Source organism: Lissotriton helveticus, chromosome 3_1 (assembly GCF_964261635.1).
Source record: "Lissotriton helveticus chromosome 3_1, aLisHel1.1, whole genome shotgun sequence".
Lineage (NCBI taxonomy): Eukaryota > Metazoa > Chordata > Amphibia > Caudata > Salamandridae > Lissotriton > Lissotriton helveticus.
In genome coordinates this window covers 1,571,556,282-1,571,572,724 of record NC_136061.1, presented here as the reverse complement: position 1 = coordinate 1,571,572,724, position 16,443 = coordinate 1,571,556,282, and the positions used below count along the sequence as shown (strand labels likewise).

At 50.1% G+C, this 16,443-nt stretch overlaps 1 protein-coding gene across 2 annotated transcripts in view; it reads left to right on the top strand.

The window, feature by feature from the left end:
* Window positions 1–1,219: 1,219 nt before the first annotated feature.
* Window positions 1,220–16,443, top strand: part of CDON (cell adhesion associated, oncogene regulated) — a 152,366-nt gene continuing 137,142 nt past the window's right edge. The window contains exon 1 of one of the 2 annotated variants that reach the window (XM_078682327.1): window positions 1,220–1,807. The gene's annotated coding sequence lies outside the window, so the exon portion shown is untranslated. Of the gene's footprint in view, window positions 1,808–6,507; window positions 6,642–16,443 lie in introns of those variants that run through there. The other variant, XM_078682328.1, reaches the window with a different exon arrangement.

The following is a 16,443-nucleotide window of genomic DNA, read 5'->3' as shown; positions in this document are numbered from 1 at the left end:
GTAGAGCTTCAATATTCTGTGTGCTATAGAGCATGGCCATGAATAATCTTTCCTCTTGACAGCAAGAGAGTTGTCACCTTTACTAATATACTGCCCTGCAAACACAGTGAAGGTATTATGTGCAGGGCCGGACTGGGAACCAATACCGGCCCCGGCAAAGTGCTCGGCCGGCCCCCGGGGGGAGGTCTGAGCTCTTTGCCGGGGCCGGTTTTTGGCCGATTTTGTTGCAGGGCCAAATTTGCAGCTATCCTGCATAAACAACCCTGTAACAAAACCGGCCCCCAGGGGCCCAAAACCGGCTCCCACCCGTGCAGTGCACCGGGGTATTGCCCGGTGCCCGCAAGGGCCAGTCCGGGCCGGATTATGCTGGGAAACACAATTATGAACACATCTAATACCCGATTGAATGTGCTTAAGTTGCCCCATTTGTTAATGACTTCAAAATTTTTTTTTTCTTTGGAAACTGCTTTTGGTGTGTTAAACCAATGCTCAGTGTGTTTGAGAATGCATCATATGCCACTGATTGCTCCTGGCACAACAACCTCAAATGCCAATCCCTACTCGGTCGGCTAGTGAAATATGTATTATTACATAAATTATAGTAAAACATGCGGAGGCATCAACTACATATACAAATGTTTCAACACATAGAAGCTTCAGCAAATAAAGTTTGGGATTAGCAACAACAGGATTGAAGTAACAAAGCATATCCCTAATTGTGCAAAGAGCATTTAAGTAGCATCCAGTTAATGTACAAAATACAATCAAAAATCCAGGCTCAGTTTAAAATTAGCAGCGAGTAAATAGGAATAACAATGCATATCCTAACATGTGCTCGTTGTCTCTTTGGTTCCCTGCCCTCGCTCGCTGCCCGTCTGCCTCGCTGTCCGGTAGGTTCCTGCCTTACAACGATTCTCCTTCAGTTCGTTAAATTAAAAGGAATGTGGAAGATACCAAAAAGAATATTTCTGGGGGGTTAACGAAGAAGTATAACTAGAAGCAGGGTGCCTGTGAAATGCATGAGTACGGTACGTAGCTCCGTGGCTGTATATCTTGTACTGAACAAATAGGCTCTTCCTTAAGTGGTCGCATTTATTCAGAACTACCTTTCAGAAATGCCCCAGCTGGCTCCCCTTGTATATTGGTTCATTGGTACGCTCGAGAGTCCTGGCTTCTCATTGGCTCTGCCCTCTCCGTCCCGCCCCTCCCACGGTCCCTCGATTCTTTCCCTTTGATTTGGCCTGAGAGGTTCTCCGGAGAGCACGACCAGCGGCGCGAGCAGCAGCGCGAGACCGCTTGAGGCTGGTCACAGCCCGCGAGAGCAGGAAGGGTGCGCGCGTGCCCACCGCAGCTGCAGGAGAGCCCCGCGTTCACGTGCTGCCGCCCCCCGCTGCACCGGGGTCCCAGGCTGGGGCTGTGAGCAGCTGGACGCAGGGACCCGGAGCACAGTTACAGCCCGGCTCGAGCCTCGGCTGCACCGCGACGGCTGTGGTTTGAGAAATTCGGGGTATTTACCAGATCCAATCAGAACTGTGACTGAGCAGCCAGAGTTCAGTCAACAACCTGGACCGCTGAGGGGTGTGAGCGACCCCCCTGCGCGAGGAGGCGCCTGGGGTGGACGGCCAGGAGCCACCGGCACAGGGAGCGCCTTGGAGTCCGGGTTGCATCGGGGAGCATAGGAGGAGGAGGAGTCCGGGGCAGGGAGCGGTGAGGACGGCCCCCGCCGCCGGCCCCGGGTCCATGGAGGGTCCAGTCCGGATCGGCACCCCGCGGGATGTGCTTCTCGGGTGCGGAGAGCACCAGTGAGGTGAGCTCGGGGCCTGCGGAAGAGTGAGTGTGTGCGGAGCAGGAGCCAAGATGCTCTGATGGCTGAAGCTGGGCTGGAGCCTCTGTGTTGAAGGGGATGAGAGGTCGTTGTGCTTCTGCTGTGTTGAAGGGTCTTATGTTTGGGGCTGTGAAAGGTGTCGGCAGAGCTTGCAGGGGAAGCATGTGAGGAGTGGACGCGCCACAGTGTCTGTTACGGTGGGGAGGACAGAAGGGGCTTATTGTACACTTGAGTTTATTTTATGTATACATCCTTTCTACCATAAACGCACGTCGTCTGTTCATGCAGACTAGAGCCATATGAGTAGTTGGGAAGCGAGCTAGCCCGTGCATCAGTGGTGAGGCTGCCCCTGTGAGGACTCCAGCAGGCTGCGCGATCGAGATCTTGGTGAGGCTCAGGGTGATTCTGTGGTAAAGATTCGTGTGGTTTGAAGGTAACAAGTAGGTACAGGGTGGTGGATCTCATGTGATTTGGGGGCAACAACAAATCAGTTCTGCGCTGTCGCAATCTGTTGGTTTGATTGTAACCAGTAGGTATGGGTGGGGCAGTTGATCTGAGGTGGTAGAGAGGTATCGGGTAGGCTGAGGGTGGTGGATCTTTGGTGGCGTGGAGGTCCAAAATGGGGTCAGGTTGGTGGATCTCAGAAGGTTTGGAGGTAACAAGTAGGTTCGGGTTGGTGGATTTCCGTTTTGTATGTGTATTTGATTCCCTGCCAAGGAAAGGTGCTGGAGGGAGTGCCTGCAGGAATCGTAGAGCTGGGGTGCTAATGCAGACGGATGAGGACCGCAGAGGTGGTGATCCATACGTAGTAGTCTAAATGGAGGCTGTGCAGTAGGAAGTAGGGTGTGCTGATCTAAGTCTGAGAGGACAGTGGGTGAATACTTTTCACACTTGATAGCACAAAGAGAAACCCAGTGAGCTACTACTTGTTAGTGTTGAGAAGAGGGTTTCATTATTCTTAGGGCCGAGGCCAGTTCATAAACTCTGCGCTCGGACACCATCTCCTGGTCATACATAAACACAGTGCACATGGTTTCCTCGTCCATACCTTGCTGAGCACTCTATTCTTTCCCATCTGAACAGCGACTGTCTCCACACTACTAACTCCAGCGTCCATACGCGCCTCCAGTGCACACTGCATACAATATGGAATAACCTATGCTGGAGTCCCCAACTACCCCCACCTCTTCAGTGTCCTGACCCAAATGCTGCATCACACAGCCGGTGTGAACTTGGTATCTTCTTCACACTGGGAGTTTGTAATACTACCCTACCTGCGTCACTCTTATTGTTCCTGTTGTTTGCTGTTCTAGTGGTGTGTAGTGACCAGAGTGACGCACTGGTGCTACGTAAAACTGCAGAGCCCGGAACAGTGGGCTGTGGCCGGGCTTCAGTATGGTATCTACTCACTTTGTGTGGGAAAGGGCCCCCCACCCCAGAGGCTTATCAACCAGGTTGGTTTGTATCAACTTAAATGTGGCTTTCTCTTCCTGGGGTGTCATCTGCACGAATAATCCGTGCAAATCGAGTGGTATTGGTGAGCCCAGGTATGAACAGTCCCCCCGGGGCAGCTAGCTACACATTGCTTGTAAGGTATTGCGTTAGACGGATTAGTCGATGCTTCGAGGGGCTGTGGCCTGGATGCCCAGAGAAGCAGCAGAGCAGCTCCTCTTACTTTTAGAATGGGATTACACGCCATGTGCGCCCCAAAGCTTCATACGCAAGGTGTAGTGTTGCACAGCAGCCCTGCTGGCAGTGCACGCTCCGAGGCAGGTCCCAGTAGGAATAGCACACCCGTCGCCGCTTTCCCGCCTCCCTTTGGAACAGGCCGCTAAAGTAAACACGCGCCCTAATTCCCCAATTTGTTTACAAGCGCCGCGCTGAGCCGGCTTCAGACGCCGCGCAGGCAGGCTGCTGAAAGGCTTTTCCTGCCCGTGTCTGACAGTGCCGCTGTTGCTTCCTTGGGCGGTGAAAATCCCCCGAATCCATCAGCTTTGTTGCCCTTTTCATGTCTCTTCCGCCTCCTCCCACATGGCTGCAGGTGCGCTGGCTTTGAAGCGGCCTTTTGTTTGGAAAGGGGCCCCGATCCCTGGGGCTCGCCCCACGGCCTTCCTGCAAGCGCCAGGGTGGAGGTCCCTTTAAGTAGGTGTTTTATCCCGGCGCTGGCGCCTAGAGGCCCTAGGAAGGCTGGTATGACGCTTCTGTCTTAAATGCTACTGTCTTTAGGCATCACTGCGCTCGTAACACGCGTTTTCAATGTCCTTATGGTGTAAATTGCGGAGTAGTTATTGTGTGCTGGAAACACGAGGGTGCCGAAGTCATTCTTTAATGCCACCAAAAGCGGATGGGAAACTATCCGAGCCCTCTACGACCTATTTTAACACACTCTTTCCCCTTCTTTTAACACCCCTTCATCTTCTTTTAACACTATTTCCCTTCTTTTGACTGACACTGTACTCTTTTGACACTCTAGACTTTTGACACTCTAGACTTTTTGTCACTCTGTCCTACTTTTGATTCTCTCTGCCCTACTTTTGACACTTCTCCCTTTTTAGTCAGAGAGTGTCATTTTGACCCTCTCTACCCTCTTCTTGACACTGTGCTTCGTTACCTCAGTTTATTTATTTATGCGATTTTATATAGCGCGGACTTTACCCGAAGGTGTCGGAGCGCTTACCAATAGGAATAGGAACAGTACTGATACATGGGCAGAAAATTACAACTGAACAAATTACAAAAGCAAACGTTAAGTTACATGAGGCAATAGTGACCATTGTGTGCAAATCAAATATAAGAGATAGCAAAGGTACATTACAGGAGGAAAAAGTGACGTGTGCAAGTTACAAAAGTGTACAAAGTACAAGTAGAGGAATAATACTGCGATAAATGGCAGACACTCCAACACAAGAACAAACGTTATGTAGGCAATGGTGGCACTTGTGCAAGTATCTAATGCAAACAAAATGTAAGAGGTAGCAAACAGTGTGTTTCAGAGAAAAGTGACAGGTACATGTTACAAAAGAGTACCAAACACAGGTAGAAGGATAATACTGTAATAAATGGCACTCTCTCAAACCTCAAGAACACACTGGGAAGGCACTTCCATAGTCATGGAGAATAGAATTTTCTATAATGAAAGGTCTTCCTTCAGATAATAGAGTGTGTGTGAATTAAATTTGGAAGTGTCTTTGAAGGAGGAGAACTTTTGAGGTCAGTTTTGAAGGCCTGGGAGGAGGACGTGGTCCAGAGGTGAGGCAGAAGTGAGTTCCAGATTCTCACCGCGGAGCTCTCCCATGGTTTTGCTTTTGGCCGGTTGTAGTGGCCCCCAAACTTTCTATGTGCCTCGAAGTTATTCCCCCTGTATTTTCAATGTGTATTAGAATCTTCGCAGAGCGTAGCCATTCCGCCATTTAAAGAAGACTTTGTGATACAGAGCAAAGGCCTATCTTGCACGCCTTTGCCCCCTCACCCCCTGCAAAGTTCCATTGCGATATTATTGAAATAACTAATTTCAGCAGCAAAATCAGATCTCCCATCAGTTCAGTCATACTCTCAGCTGGTATTCCATATAGCGACAACCACTGCGTTGGCACATGGCCTATGTTTTTGAGCAGACTGAGTTAAAATGTTGTATTTGGTGTATTGAATTGTGTCTGATGCTGTGAACACTTGCACTTTCATTGTAGAACCAAATCGGGTCGGTGTTGTCAATGCCACCTGTTCAGTTTGAGTGCACTGCTTTACCAGATTTTGTTAATGCTTTTAAATTGGTACCATGTGCCTGGCTGTTTTCATGTGACAGTTCACACCTCTTTGCTTATTGTGGTCCAGATTTGGAGGACTTTCATGCACACGGACGCATTCCTTGTTGATCCTTTCGGCTCGTTTGCAGTTTACATGAGAATGTTGTTTGTCTATAGTTAGAAAGTAATTTGCGGTTAAAAGCAGTTATGGCGGAAGACAGCAGTTTTTTAAAATGTTAACTGCAAGAAAATATTATGGGCACACACACACACACATTTAGAGACACCTCTACAAACTAGCAATACTATGATTTCTAATTTTTGGAGTGAACCCATTGGCACCTAAAATCGAGACTATTCCGTGCATTTCCCCTCACTTTTGAATACAATGATAAATGCTAAATGCAGGTTTGCAGATGTAAAGATGGTTAATATATTCTCCAAATAAATTTTTTCGTAAAGGGTAAAGTTATTTTGTCTATTTTTGGCTTGGTGTTTTAAAAAAAATGTCACTGGCTGTGACGTTTGAAAAGTCCACGGTTGATCCCAAATATCCGCCTGTCCTAAGTGTGTGAAAGATGTGTGTCTAATCCTCCCCCCGCGGCCCCTCCCCCTAATCTCATGATATTATTAATGTGGCTTTTTAAAATCAAACTAACTCTGTGGGGCTGAAAGGGCGGCAGACAGCGCCGTGAAAGGGGCCGCCGCTCCCCTCTGGATGTGATTAAACGGAACAGCCTCGGTGCCCCGGAGCCCAGCGGGGGCCCAGCGGGGGCCCGGAGATCTCTTGATCCCCGAAGCGGCTCCGGGGCCCTGGGAATGCCATTAGCGAGCACCTGAGGAATGCCTGCCCGGCGGGAGGGGGGCGGTGGCCCGGCTGGAGGGGGGGCGGGGGCGGAGGGTGGAGGCAGGGCCGCCGCTGCCCATATGTTTGCAGATGTGAAATGAAGGCTCGGCTTGATAACGTGTCTGCCAGCAGCGCCGGGCTCGGAGAGGGCTTTATTCATGGCCAGCTGCGGGCTGCACTCCACTGGGGCTGTTTACTTAGCAGCCTCTGGGCGAGCTCCCCTTTGGTAAGTCACCGCACTCAACCTGCACCGAGGTGTGCTTTAAACCTGCTCTATTCTCCGGAAAATATTTTTTTATTGACTATCTATGTAGCCTGTGTAGTGTTTTCATTTCAGATTAATTGTAAATCGTGTCATCGTTTAGTAGAACAACTGAAAATATAATGTATTGTGCTTTGTTGATTTTTACTTATATTTCTGCTTTTCATTTTTCACTCAGAAGCATTAACTCTGCAGTGTTTGAGATATACATTAAGAGAACTAGTAATCTCTCCACATTTAATTGGAATTATTGTGTTTATTACTTGTTTTAAAAAGATTTGCCATGCGACTGCTAAAACAGAATGCAAATAGAGTTTGGCTTGCAACGGAGCGCATTGCATTACATTATTTTGACGAGTTATCGTTGTGGAGATTGTTATCATATTAAATAATCGTGCCTGTGTGTACATGGTCCGTGGGGACAGCTTGGGTTCTGTTCCCGTCACTTGGGTGTTTACTTTCCCTCACAAAGTCTGTAACTCTTCATTCTGACGTAGGAGCTTTCCTTGCGAGGACGTGTAATTGCTTATTTCTGCCTATGGATCCGCTCTCCTTTTGTGCACCCCACTTTTTCTTTATTTTTTTTCTTCCAGTTGCTATCCGGACTTTTCATTTGATGATTTCCTTTTCGACCAAAATAAAGTCAATCGATGTTTTGTTCCCCCTGGTGTTGTGAAGGCACCAGGAGAAGGCAAACTAACACGTTTTTTGATGGTTGTTAAACGCTTGACACGAGTTAGTTGCTGGAGCCCCAGTGATTGATTGCTTTATAGGTCCCCACAAAACAACAAACACGTTACTTATCCCAGGAGCCGCAGATATGTTCGTGCACTGCTTTTTTTGCTTCTCCTCCTTTAATACCGGATGTTTTACAGTTTTCATAAACCCGCAGTTATGCTGCAGGAAAACCTCGGGTGTCATTGTTTGGAGGAAAGCGGCTCTTTACGACACTTCCTTGCAACTGCTTTCAATGGATAAATAAATTGTTTGTCGTGTCTGATGTTGTTAAACAACATTATGGGGGGGGGGTATGCAGGAGAGATCATGGATATGCTCTGCTTGCGGTTTCTGTCAATTGTGTTTGATTTATGTCAGAAATTGTCCCGAAAAATGTGCTATTGGCATTCCTGTTTCACGTCAGTTCGACGGGATGCCGGATCATTTCATGTGTGAAAATTAGACTGGATCAACTTCGATAGCAGATTGTAATGCCCTTTATGCCTAAGGTGAGGCGAGTTTTGTGCCTTGGAATTTAGGAGACTTGCTTTGCGATTGGCTGTATGTTCGCCCCATGTACTTTTTAGGGGGTTCGCTGCGCACTGAGCAAGGTTCGTGCCGTGCGCTTCACCTAAAACAAATTGCTTCAAATGAAAACCCGCACAGGACCTTGGTAGAAACACCGGCTGCTCTGTAAAACAACTGTTTACAGTTTGCACGACACTTAAGCGTGCAGAATGTGTTGGGTGGTATGTGACAGATCTTCGCCAGGGACTGGTCATGCAGAATTACTAGAATCTCCCGAGCCCGGATATAGAGGCCTTTGATCCGCAAGTTACATTTTAATTATTCCTTCCAGTCAGTTTAACAGAATAGGTCAAATCGCGCCCGTTTGAGCGATGTGATCTCAGATTTTCAAGCTGTGTCAAAAAATCTTGTTATTCGAGTAGCACGCACGCAGTACACGAACTTTAATTTTAAAAAAAGGAGCCGACTCAGGTTTGTCACACTTGTGTGAATTTCTTTGTTTTACAATTTTACGTTTGTTGTGCTTGCATCAGCTCGAGAGCGGATGTGTCGTTAGGGTCAGAAACGACGAACGCAATATGAGTTTATTCAGGCCCTGTGTCTTAAAAATGTCAAGCCTACGTGGACTCTTTTGCAGTTGGTATATCCCGGGCAGGCCCTGTGCCCGGGATCTTATGTCGTGCCTGGCCTGCGTGCCTTGCTTGTGGTGGTAGAGGCCCTCGTGTTTTGACCTGCGGATTCATGTCTTGGTCGTACTATCCGCTCACGGTGCTCGTGCCCCCTCGGTGAAACTCTTTCTACTTCTCGCTCGTCTTTGGGTGCCCCATAGCATGAAATCTAGTCTTGTGTGGACGTGGCCTCCTCCACACAGCACTGTCACTGGGGTGCAGGGCACGGCGCCTCTTTGGAGCAGCCTCGGTAGTGGCTCATAATGTGCCTTAAAGTGGCCAGAAATTGAGAATTACTGGTATCGGTGACATGGCGTCTGCTGAGTGGGTGCTGTAAGAGCAGGTCATGCCTGGATTTGGCACAAGAAGCCTTGCATCTTTAGCTGCCACTTTTAGCAGGCGACCCCCCCTAATGTATCTCTGGAGAAAGGCCTGAGAAGAGGCCCAGTGCATTGTGGGGAGAAAAGTAAATATATGAGGATTGCAGGTGAGTGAATCGCCCCTCCCACTCGGGGTATGACTGAAAGGAGTCCTGCCCAGTCTGACCTCTGTGTGCAGAACCACTCTCTGTTACAACGGGCTGTGCATCTTCCCTGGACCCCCATGTGCCAAGACACTAGTCTGCTGTGCAGTGTGAATGGTAAACGTTCGCCACGAAGCAGTAAATCCCAGCAGAGAAATCAAAGGTATGTGGTTGCCACTTAGTTTTAAATGTAAACTTTAAAAAAATGTTTTGTTGTTAAACTTTCTCTCCTATGCTGTAAACTTCTCTAAATCTTTGCCTCCAAACTTTAGAGCGACCTGTAAAATACCTTAACCCTAGCTTGCACCCCTATTGCCATAACTAAATTAAACTAAACCCTTCCAAAGCATCACCGTAACATACCTTATCCTAACCAAAGTGACCACTCCTTGATCCCTTCCATAACTCTGAACATCACCCTGCTCGCCGCCCCCCTACTCGGATGTTTGAACCTCCACGATTTCTAATATTTGTCATCTCCCCCCCCCCTTTTCTCTTTAATTTTTTTTCATATAAATGGTTTGCCTACCTCAACTTTCACTTTTTTTTTTCATGTGTACTACTCATTCTTGTGGCCACTTGGTGTACCAGGATGTGTTTTAAATTGAATGCAATGAATCTTCAATGAGCTGAAGGAAAATGCAGTCCATCAGTTGAAACATTGGTTTAGAAAAGAATTTGTGTATCTGATCGAAGCTTCTGTGTCAGACTTTGTACTATTTAGCAAAGCCTACCTGTTCGCCAATTAGCACTCACGTGCCTGGTGTGTCAGCCTACAACTTCTTACGTCAACAAAACAACATAATATGCAGAAAACATCCTATATCCAGGTCCACTAATTTATGTGGCAATGGAGTACCAAATTATGGAACAGAGGTTAAATTATGCAGCAAGAAAATGTAAATTATGCAGCATAATGTGGCACATTCTGCAGTAGTGCCTAACATCTATTAATAATGCATGGACAAAGTGTTATTAGTATCAGTTGTGTACAAAGAGTGATTTGGTGGAATGCTTGAATCAATCTCAACCACTGGTAATGAATTATGCAGCGTCCCAGTCATTATTCTTTTGCCCACCATGCCACCTCAGTTTTGACTCAGCCATATGCATATCTGCTTTGACTCAACCCCAGCATGAATAGTTTATCCCCAACTTATCAGGCCAGATCATCCCTGAACTGGAACAACCCAAGACCTGTTTAGCCATTGTTAGGGCTCATCAGTCAGATATACCCTGGTACAAATTAAATACCAAAAAAACCCACATTTTAATGTATATTAGTACCAGTTTACCACCTGACTACAGCAATCACCAACTGAAAAATGAATCACATTGTACAGTGTTTGCCTTTTTGTGCCACATAGGCATTTTTTAAAGTAACTCTTGGTAGGTTTGAGCCACCAACACTTTTTTTGTTGAAATTGCAAATTAAGCAGCAAATTGAAGATTCAGTTGCAAATGCAGTATGTCCATAATTATGTGGTGTACACTGCAGCCGCAGAACCACATAATTTCAATGGTTTTCACTATTCTATACTCGTATGCAGGGGCGGCCCCTCCACTTTGGTGGAGGAGCATCACCCCACTGCTTTCTGGCAGTGCGAGAAGCAGAAACAAAAATTGGTTATAACTTTTAGTTATTATCATTTCATGTTTGCGTGGCGGGCTGGTGGGGCTGCTCTGCTTTCTGAGCGGGGCAGGGGAGGAGTGGTGTGCAACCTTCTAAGTGCGAAAAGACTGTTCGGCCCTCTCGGGCCGCCCAAACCAGTCATGCACACTTTTCCCTTTTCCATGCAGGCTCCTGGCCTGCTGATATGAGGTTCAGAGTGGGGAAATGGAGCAATTTAAATACCACACTTGCGTTGCATACCTTCCTTTTGAAGCTTTACCTTAGCATTCAATACTTCATGTTTACAAACCAAGATGGATCTTGCCATGCACAGAAACTGCCCTCACACTCACTATACACCCATACAAACAGGTGCATTGAGATCTCCTGCAGCGACGGCCATTGCTAGCAGAAGATTGTCACTGGCATGTGGGACTGCCCGCACTTCCTTGGGTCCATTACCGTTCTACTTCAGTTGACTCTCCATACCAGAGGCTCAGCTAGTTGAAGTATTGTGTAGTGTGGATGCGTGTAATGTGGAATATGCACGGGGATATTGTACACCTGAGGGTTGTAGAACAATTGACAGCTGTTTGGAGGACATGTGTGCTCACTCCCCTTGGTTGCGTAGATAGACGCTGCAGTTTAGCAATGGAAACAGTTAATGCGCTGCATTGCTTACATTTTGTTTCAGCTTCTTGAACAGGTTTTTGCGACTTAAATCAGATGTAATTAGAGATTGTACAAAAGTATTCTTGCAGTCATGACCGATATTCACATATGCGTTTATTCGATTAGGTTAGTTCATTGGATATTGGAGGTTTGAGGGTGTTAATGCATCAAGTAGCACACAAGGTAAGAGCGTGGGCATGTGCTGGAGATCCATAGGTGTTTCAAAGGATGCAGAGATATAGGAGAGAGGGTGCTTCTATGAGTTGGTAGGATGTGCCTATACGGCCAAGGTTTGTGGTGTGGCTTCACAATCTAGTACTTGGTCTTCAAGCCCACACTGTTCTGTTGTTGAGGCTTCTGTCAACTAACTACAGAATTCCATGCTTTGAAGGGCCTCTCATCATCGATAGCCCACTGTAGTGTGGGCTTCCAGGGTAGTGCCTGTGTACTCCTACATGCTCCAGCGAATTGTATCACTCCTAAATACCAATCCACTGTGCAGTAGGGTACTGCGAATTACTAAACTAGCTGCTGTTCTCCTCTGGTACTGCGCAAACACAAGTCCTATCCCACCGCTCTGCCACCAAATGTTGGAAATGGGGGTTGCCCAAGTCTCAAAGGGGGTAGCATGGCATCAAGCGGGCAGGCCAAACTTGGAGGACATGTGAAGCACTCACGCAGTACCCTCAGTCAACACACCAGGCACACCACAAAAGAGGCAGGACACCAGTTTGAGTTGGAAAAAGATACGTCATTTAGTAGGGTTTCCAACCTGCAAGGCAAAAGATTGCAAAACAGTAGTGTCACACAGGACGCCAAATGGCGCCAGAGCCAAGTGAATAAAGGGGGGGAATTATTTACATAGGAAGTAGTCCATGCTGAAATAAAGAACAATTGTGATTAAATAACAGTAGTCCTGGGGCCAATCTGGCGGGGCCAACTCAGGCTCTCATCCTTAGGGGGTTGTAAATGCAGAATACCACATTAGCATAGGTATATATATCATGCACAATCACGCCAACCCACCCCTGTAAGGGAAAAACAGAGCATTACAGCACATACTAGTCAGGAGCACCTGTAAGAAATCAGTACGGCAGGCTCATTAACAAGGGCATAAACAGGGACCTGGAATAACTCATCAGGCGGGGCCTACTCAGGCCTTCATCCTTGGGAGGTTGGCTGAAATTGTAAGTTGCATATTAGCATAACTACACCTCATGCGTGGCAACGCCAACCCAACCCCTGTAAGGGAAAAACATCATATAATACCAGTCAGGAACATGAATCCTCAGCCCCCCTTGCAACCTGCAACACAAACATTAAGCAGTGCACTGGTATCACAACATCTAAACCAGGCTTGAATCCCACTGCACCTGGGCATCACTTTAGTGTAGGCATAATATTAGCAAGATAAACAGCCTACAATTCAAACTAGGCACGGAAGCGCACCACACTTTAGTAGATCACCTGGAACTGCTGCGTTACCTTAGGGCCACCAGTATCCTAATTAGGATTAAACATGGCAATTAACCATTGCAGGACCCAACACCTAGCTAGGGGTTACCTTGTCCCTGTACCAATCCTGGGGGGCCTCAGTAATGTCCCGGCCCAGTCTAGAAGTCTCAAAGGGGACCAAAAGGGCCAGCGAGGCTCAGAGCAGTTTCCAGGGGCGAGCCCTAGTCCTGGGGTGAGCACCGACCCTGTGCCCCGACTTCCACACGGGATAATCAAAACCCCACTCACCGGGCTCTCCTCGTTGGCTCCTGCGGGATTCAGTAGGTCCTGCGGGGCCTCCTCTGCAGGGGGGGGGAAACCAGGCACCGACAATGTGCCTCGAATTGCAGGATTCCTTTCTAAAGGAGGGGGCAGGCACCGGCAATGTGCCTCGAGGCCCCTCCTCTCTGTGGCAACCCTCGTGCCCCTCCTCCTCTCGAGGGCCTGGGGGGCCGCTATATTCGCCTCACCCGGGCCTCCTTTCCTTACAGGGGCCCGGGGTTTTGATCCACCCTCAGGGAGGCGTCAGGGGACACACGCAGTGTCTCAGCACACGTGGGGGGAAGCCTGCCTGGCTTTCCTCCCACCTCGCACGGCTCCCTTCTCTGGTCGGGAGGCGGGGCTGGCACCGACAGAGTGCCCCGGCCCCGCCTTCTTCACCGGCCCCTCGCGTGGGGCTCAGACCGGCGGGGTGGCCTCCCGCTCCGGTCGCTTCTCTCGGGGCTCCCACCTTGGCACGGGGGCCCCGCAACAAAGCTTCACCCGGGTCCCCCTCCTACCTCACGGGGACCCGGGGCTCCGATTCCGCTTCTTCTGGCCTTCCCGGCCTTCCACCAATCCCTGCGCAGCGTTGGCGGGGGCGGGCCGATGACGCGGCCGGGCGCCCCCGTCACGTGACGCGAGTCCGCAGCCTCAGGGCCTAGCGCGGCCCACTTCACATCGGCGGCCCTCTCCTGGCACCGGGGGCCGCCGCGACGATGCACACCACCGCGGGGGGGCTCCCTGGCAGCTACCAGGCAGCGCGAGGCAGCGCCAACACTCCCCGGGCCGCGACGGTGATAAGGGGTAGGCTCCCTTTATTTAATTATTTATATGGCGGACAGCGCCAAAACGAGGGTAGGCTCCTCACACTCGATCCTCCTCACAGCGCCCTCAGGCCACAGCGCGATTCTCCTCAGCAGATGTCACTATTTACAGCGCACTGCTCCTCCCTCTTAGCCCAACAGAATAGAGGCAGTTCAGGGCTTCTAGGGACACGCAGCTCCTCACAGTCCTTCTCTAGCGCTTCCAAATTATAGCGCTTCCCAGGCAGGACAGTTCAGGTCAGGGCAGCAACAGTCTTGGAGTTTACAGCGCTTAGGTAGGCAAACCAGGGCTTCCAAGTAGGCTCCTCACGGAGGGGGGGCGAACAGTTCCACAGCCAGCCCCAGGGGCACACTCCTCACCTCCTGGGGGGTTCAAGCCCACAGCATTCCTCCTCTTCTGGGTACCTTTTTCCCTCAGCGCTGGCGTAGTCCAAGGTCCCACAGCGTCAGGGACCTATGAAGAGTCCTCCCTTGTCAGGGGCCCATGGGGACAGCAGCGGGGGGGTTTATAGGGGTGCAGGGCCCAGCTCACAGGTCCATGTGGCGGTAGCACCTCACAGCAGGTCCCCCTCCCTTCCTTGTCCCAGCGCTGACTGACTCTCTGGTGACACTTCACCCTATTTATACCCTCCTCCCAGGCAGTGCCAGGACCTTCTAGAATGTTGGCACATCTAGCCTAAACTGGTTCTAGGGGAGGGGGTGAGCACCCTGGGTGCCAGGCTTTCCCTCCAAAACTAGGGGTAGCTGGGTAATATTATCTAGACCGCTGACCTATGTCAGTCCAGTGGCAAAACCCATGGCCATGGCATCCATTTTAAAAACAATACATTTCAGTCAGGTACATTTCCAAAATGGGGGTGCAGTTTTAAAATGGGGGATTTTACAAGTGCTCACATTATGTCAGGTAATTACATTTTCACAAGGTGTCTCACACCACTCATGGCCTATACAGGTTTAATCCCATGGGGGAGACATTCAAATTAGGGGGTCAAAAGCGAAAAATTTTGGGGGGAAAAGGCCAAGTCCAACACGACTCCCCCCCAGCCAAAAGCCAGGGTAGACATATCAATGCCTTGATGGGCTTCCCTGCTTGGGGCGGAAAAAGGTGGACGCAGGCCTGCAACTACAGGAGCACCTGCAGTCTCTCCTCCACTCTGGAACCCAATGGTTCTTTTTCGCATCCCTCCTTTCACCAACATCACCACCCCACTGGTGTTCCCTAGTGGGATGTCTCTCCTTCCTAGAGTGGGAGGCTCTAGCCTCAGGCTTGTAATTCCCTTGGACCACTCTCTTCTCTCCAAACTGCCACTGGTCCACCCATCTGGGGTCTACACCCTCAGACTGACCAGCCCTTAGGGGCGAGGCTCTCCTCCCCCTACTTCTCCTCCTAGGGTTCCTCCATCTCCTACGCTGGGGGACACCCTCACACAACTCTCTCCCCAACCTGGAGCCGAAACCCACAGGCTGAACCGGTGACAGGGGCGAGTCCTCCCTCTCCCTGCACCCCCTCCCAGAGTCCCGCACCCTCCTAACTGGAGTAGTACCCCTGGGAGTCACTTCCGGGGGGACTCTGGTTACAGAGGTCCCTCCCACCAGAGCAGGCAAACCCTGTCCCTGGCCACCCAACCCAGGATCTGCGCCCTGTGGCTGAGCTGGTGACAGAGAAGAGACCTTCCTCCCTCTGCACCCCCTCCCAGAGTTCCGCACCCTCCCACTGGGAGTAGTACCCCTAGGAGTCAAATTGGTAGGGACCTGAATTACAGGTACCCCACCCTCCAGGTCAGGCAACCCCTTAACCTGGAACCCCAGTCCAGGATCTAAACCCTGTGACTGGTCAAACCCCCGAACCACTGGAGCTCCAATTAATGATGCTCCGGGTCCTCCTGACATGAGGGGATCCTTTCCACGAGAAGGCACACCGGGACAGCCTAGACTCCCAACCTGGGGTTCCCTAAAAGAACTCTCCAGTCCCTGTGACTGCAGTTGGGGCATCTCGGGACACCTCCCCGTCTCACTCCCTCCTTTAGATGGGATGTGAGGCCCTACAACCCGCCCACTATCCTGGGACCTAGCTGGGCTTCTCACCTCTCCCGCCACGCTGGGTCGGAAGATCCCTGCACCTCTCCTTTCTGGATCACTCCCCAATGTCTTCCCAGACGCTCTGGCACTTACCCAGAGGTCTGCCTCCCGTGCAAGTTCCCTGGGGTCTGAGAACCCGCACTGCAACAGATGGTGACGCAGTCTTGGGACACAACTCCTCAGCATGTGCTCCCGGATAACGGCATGGCACAGCCCTTCCCAATCCTCCACTGCTCTCCTCACCACCCAATCCTCCAGTACAGTCCAACACTCCTCCTCGAACTCTCCCCAGGACTGATGGAACAGCTTTCCCCTGCCCCTAAACACTAACCCGTCCTCCTCTTCCGGGGAATCAGGCACAGTCTCTTGGGCTTCGGGAGTGGGACTC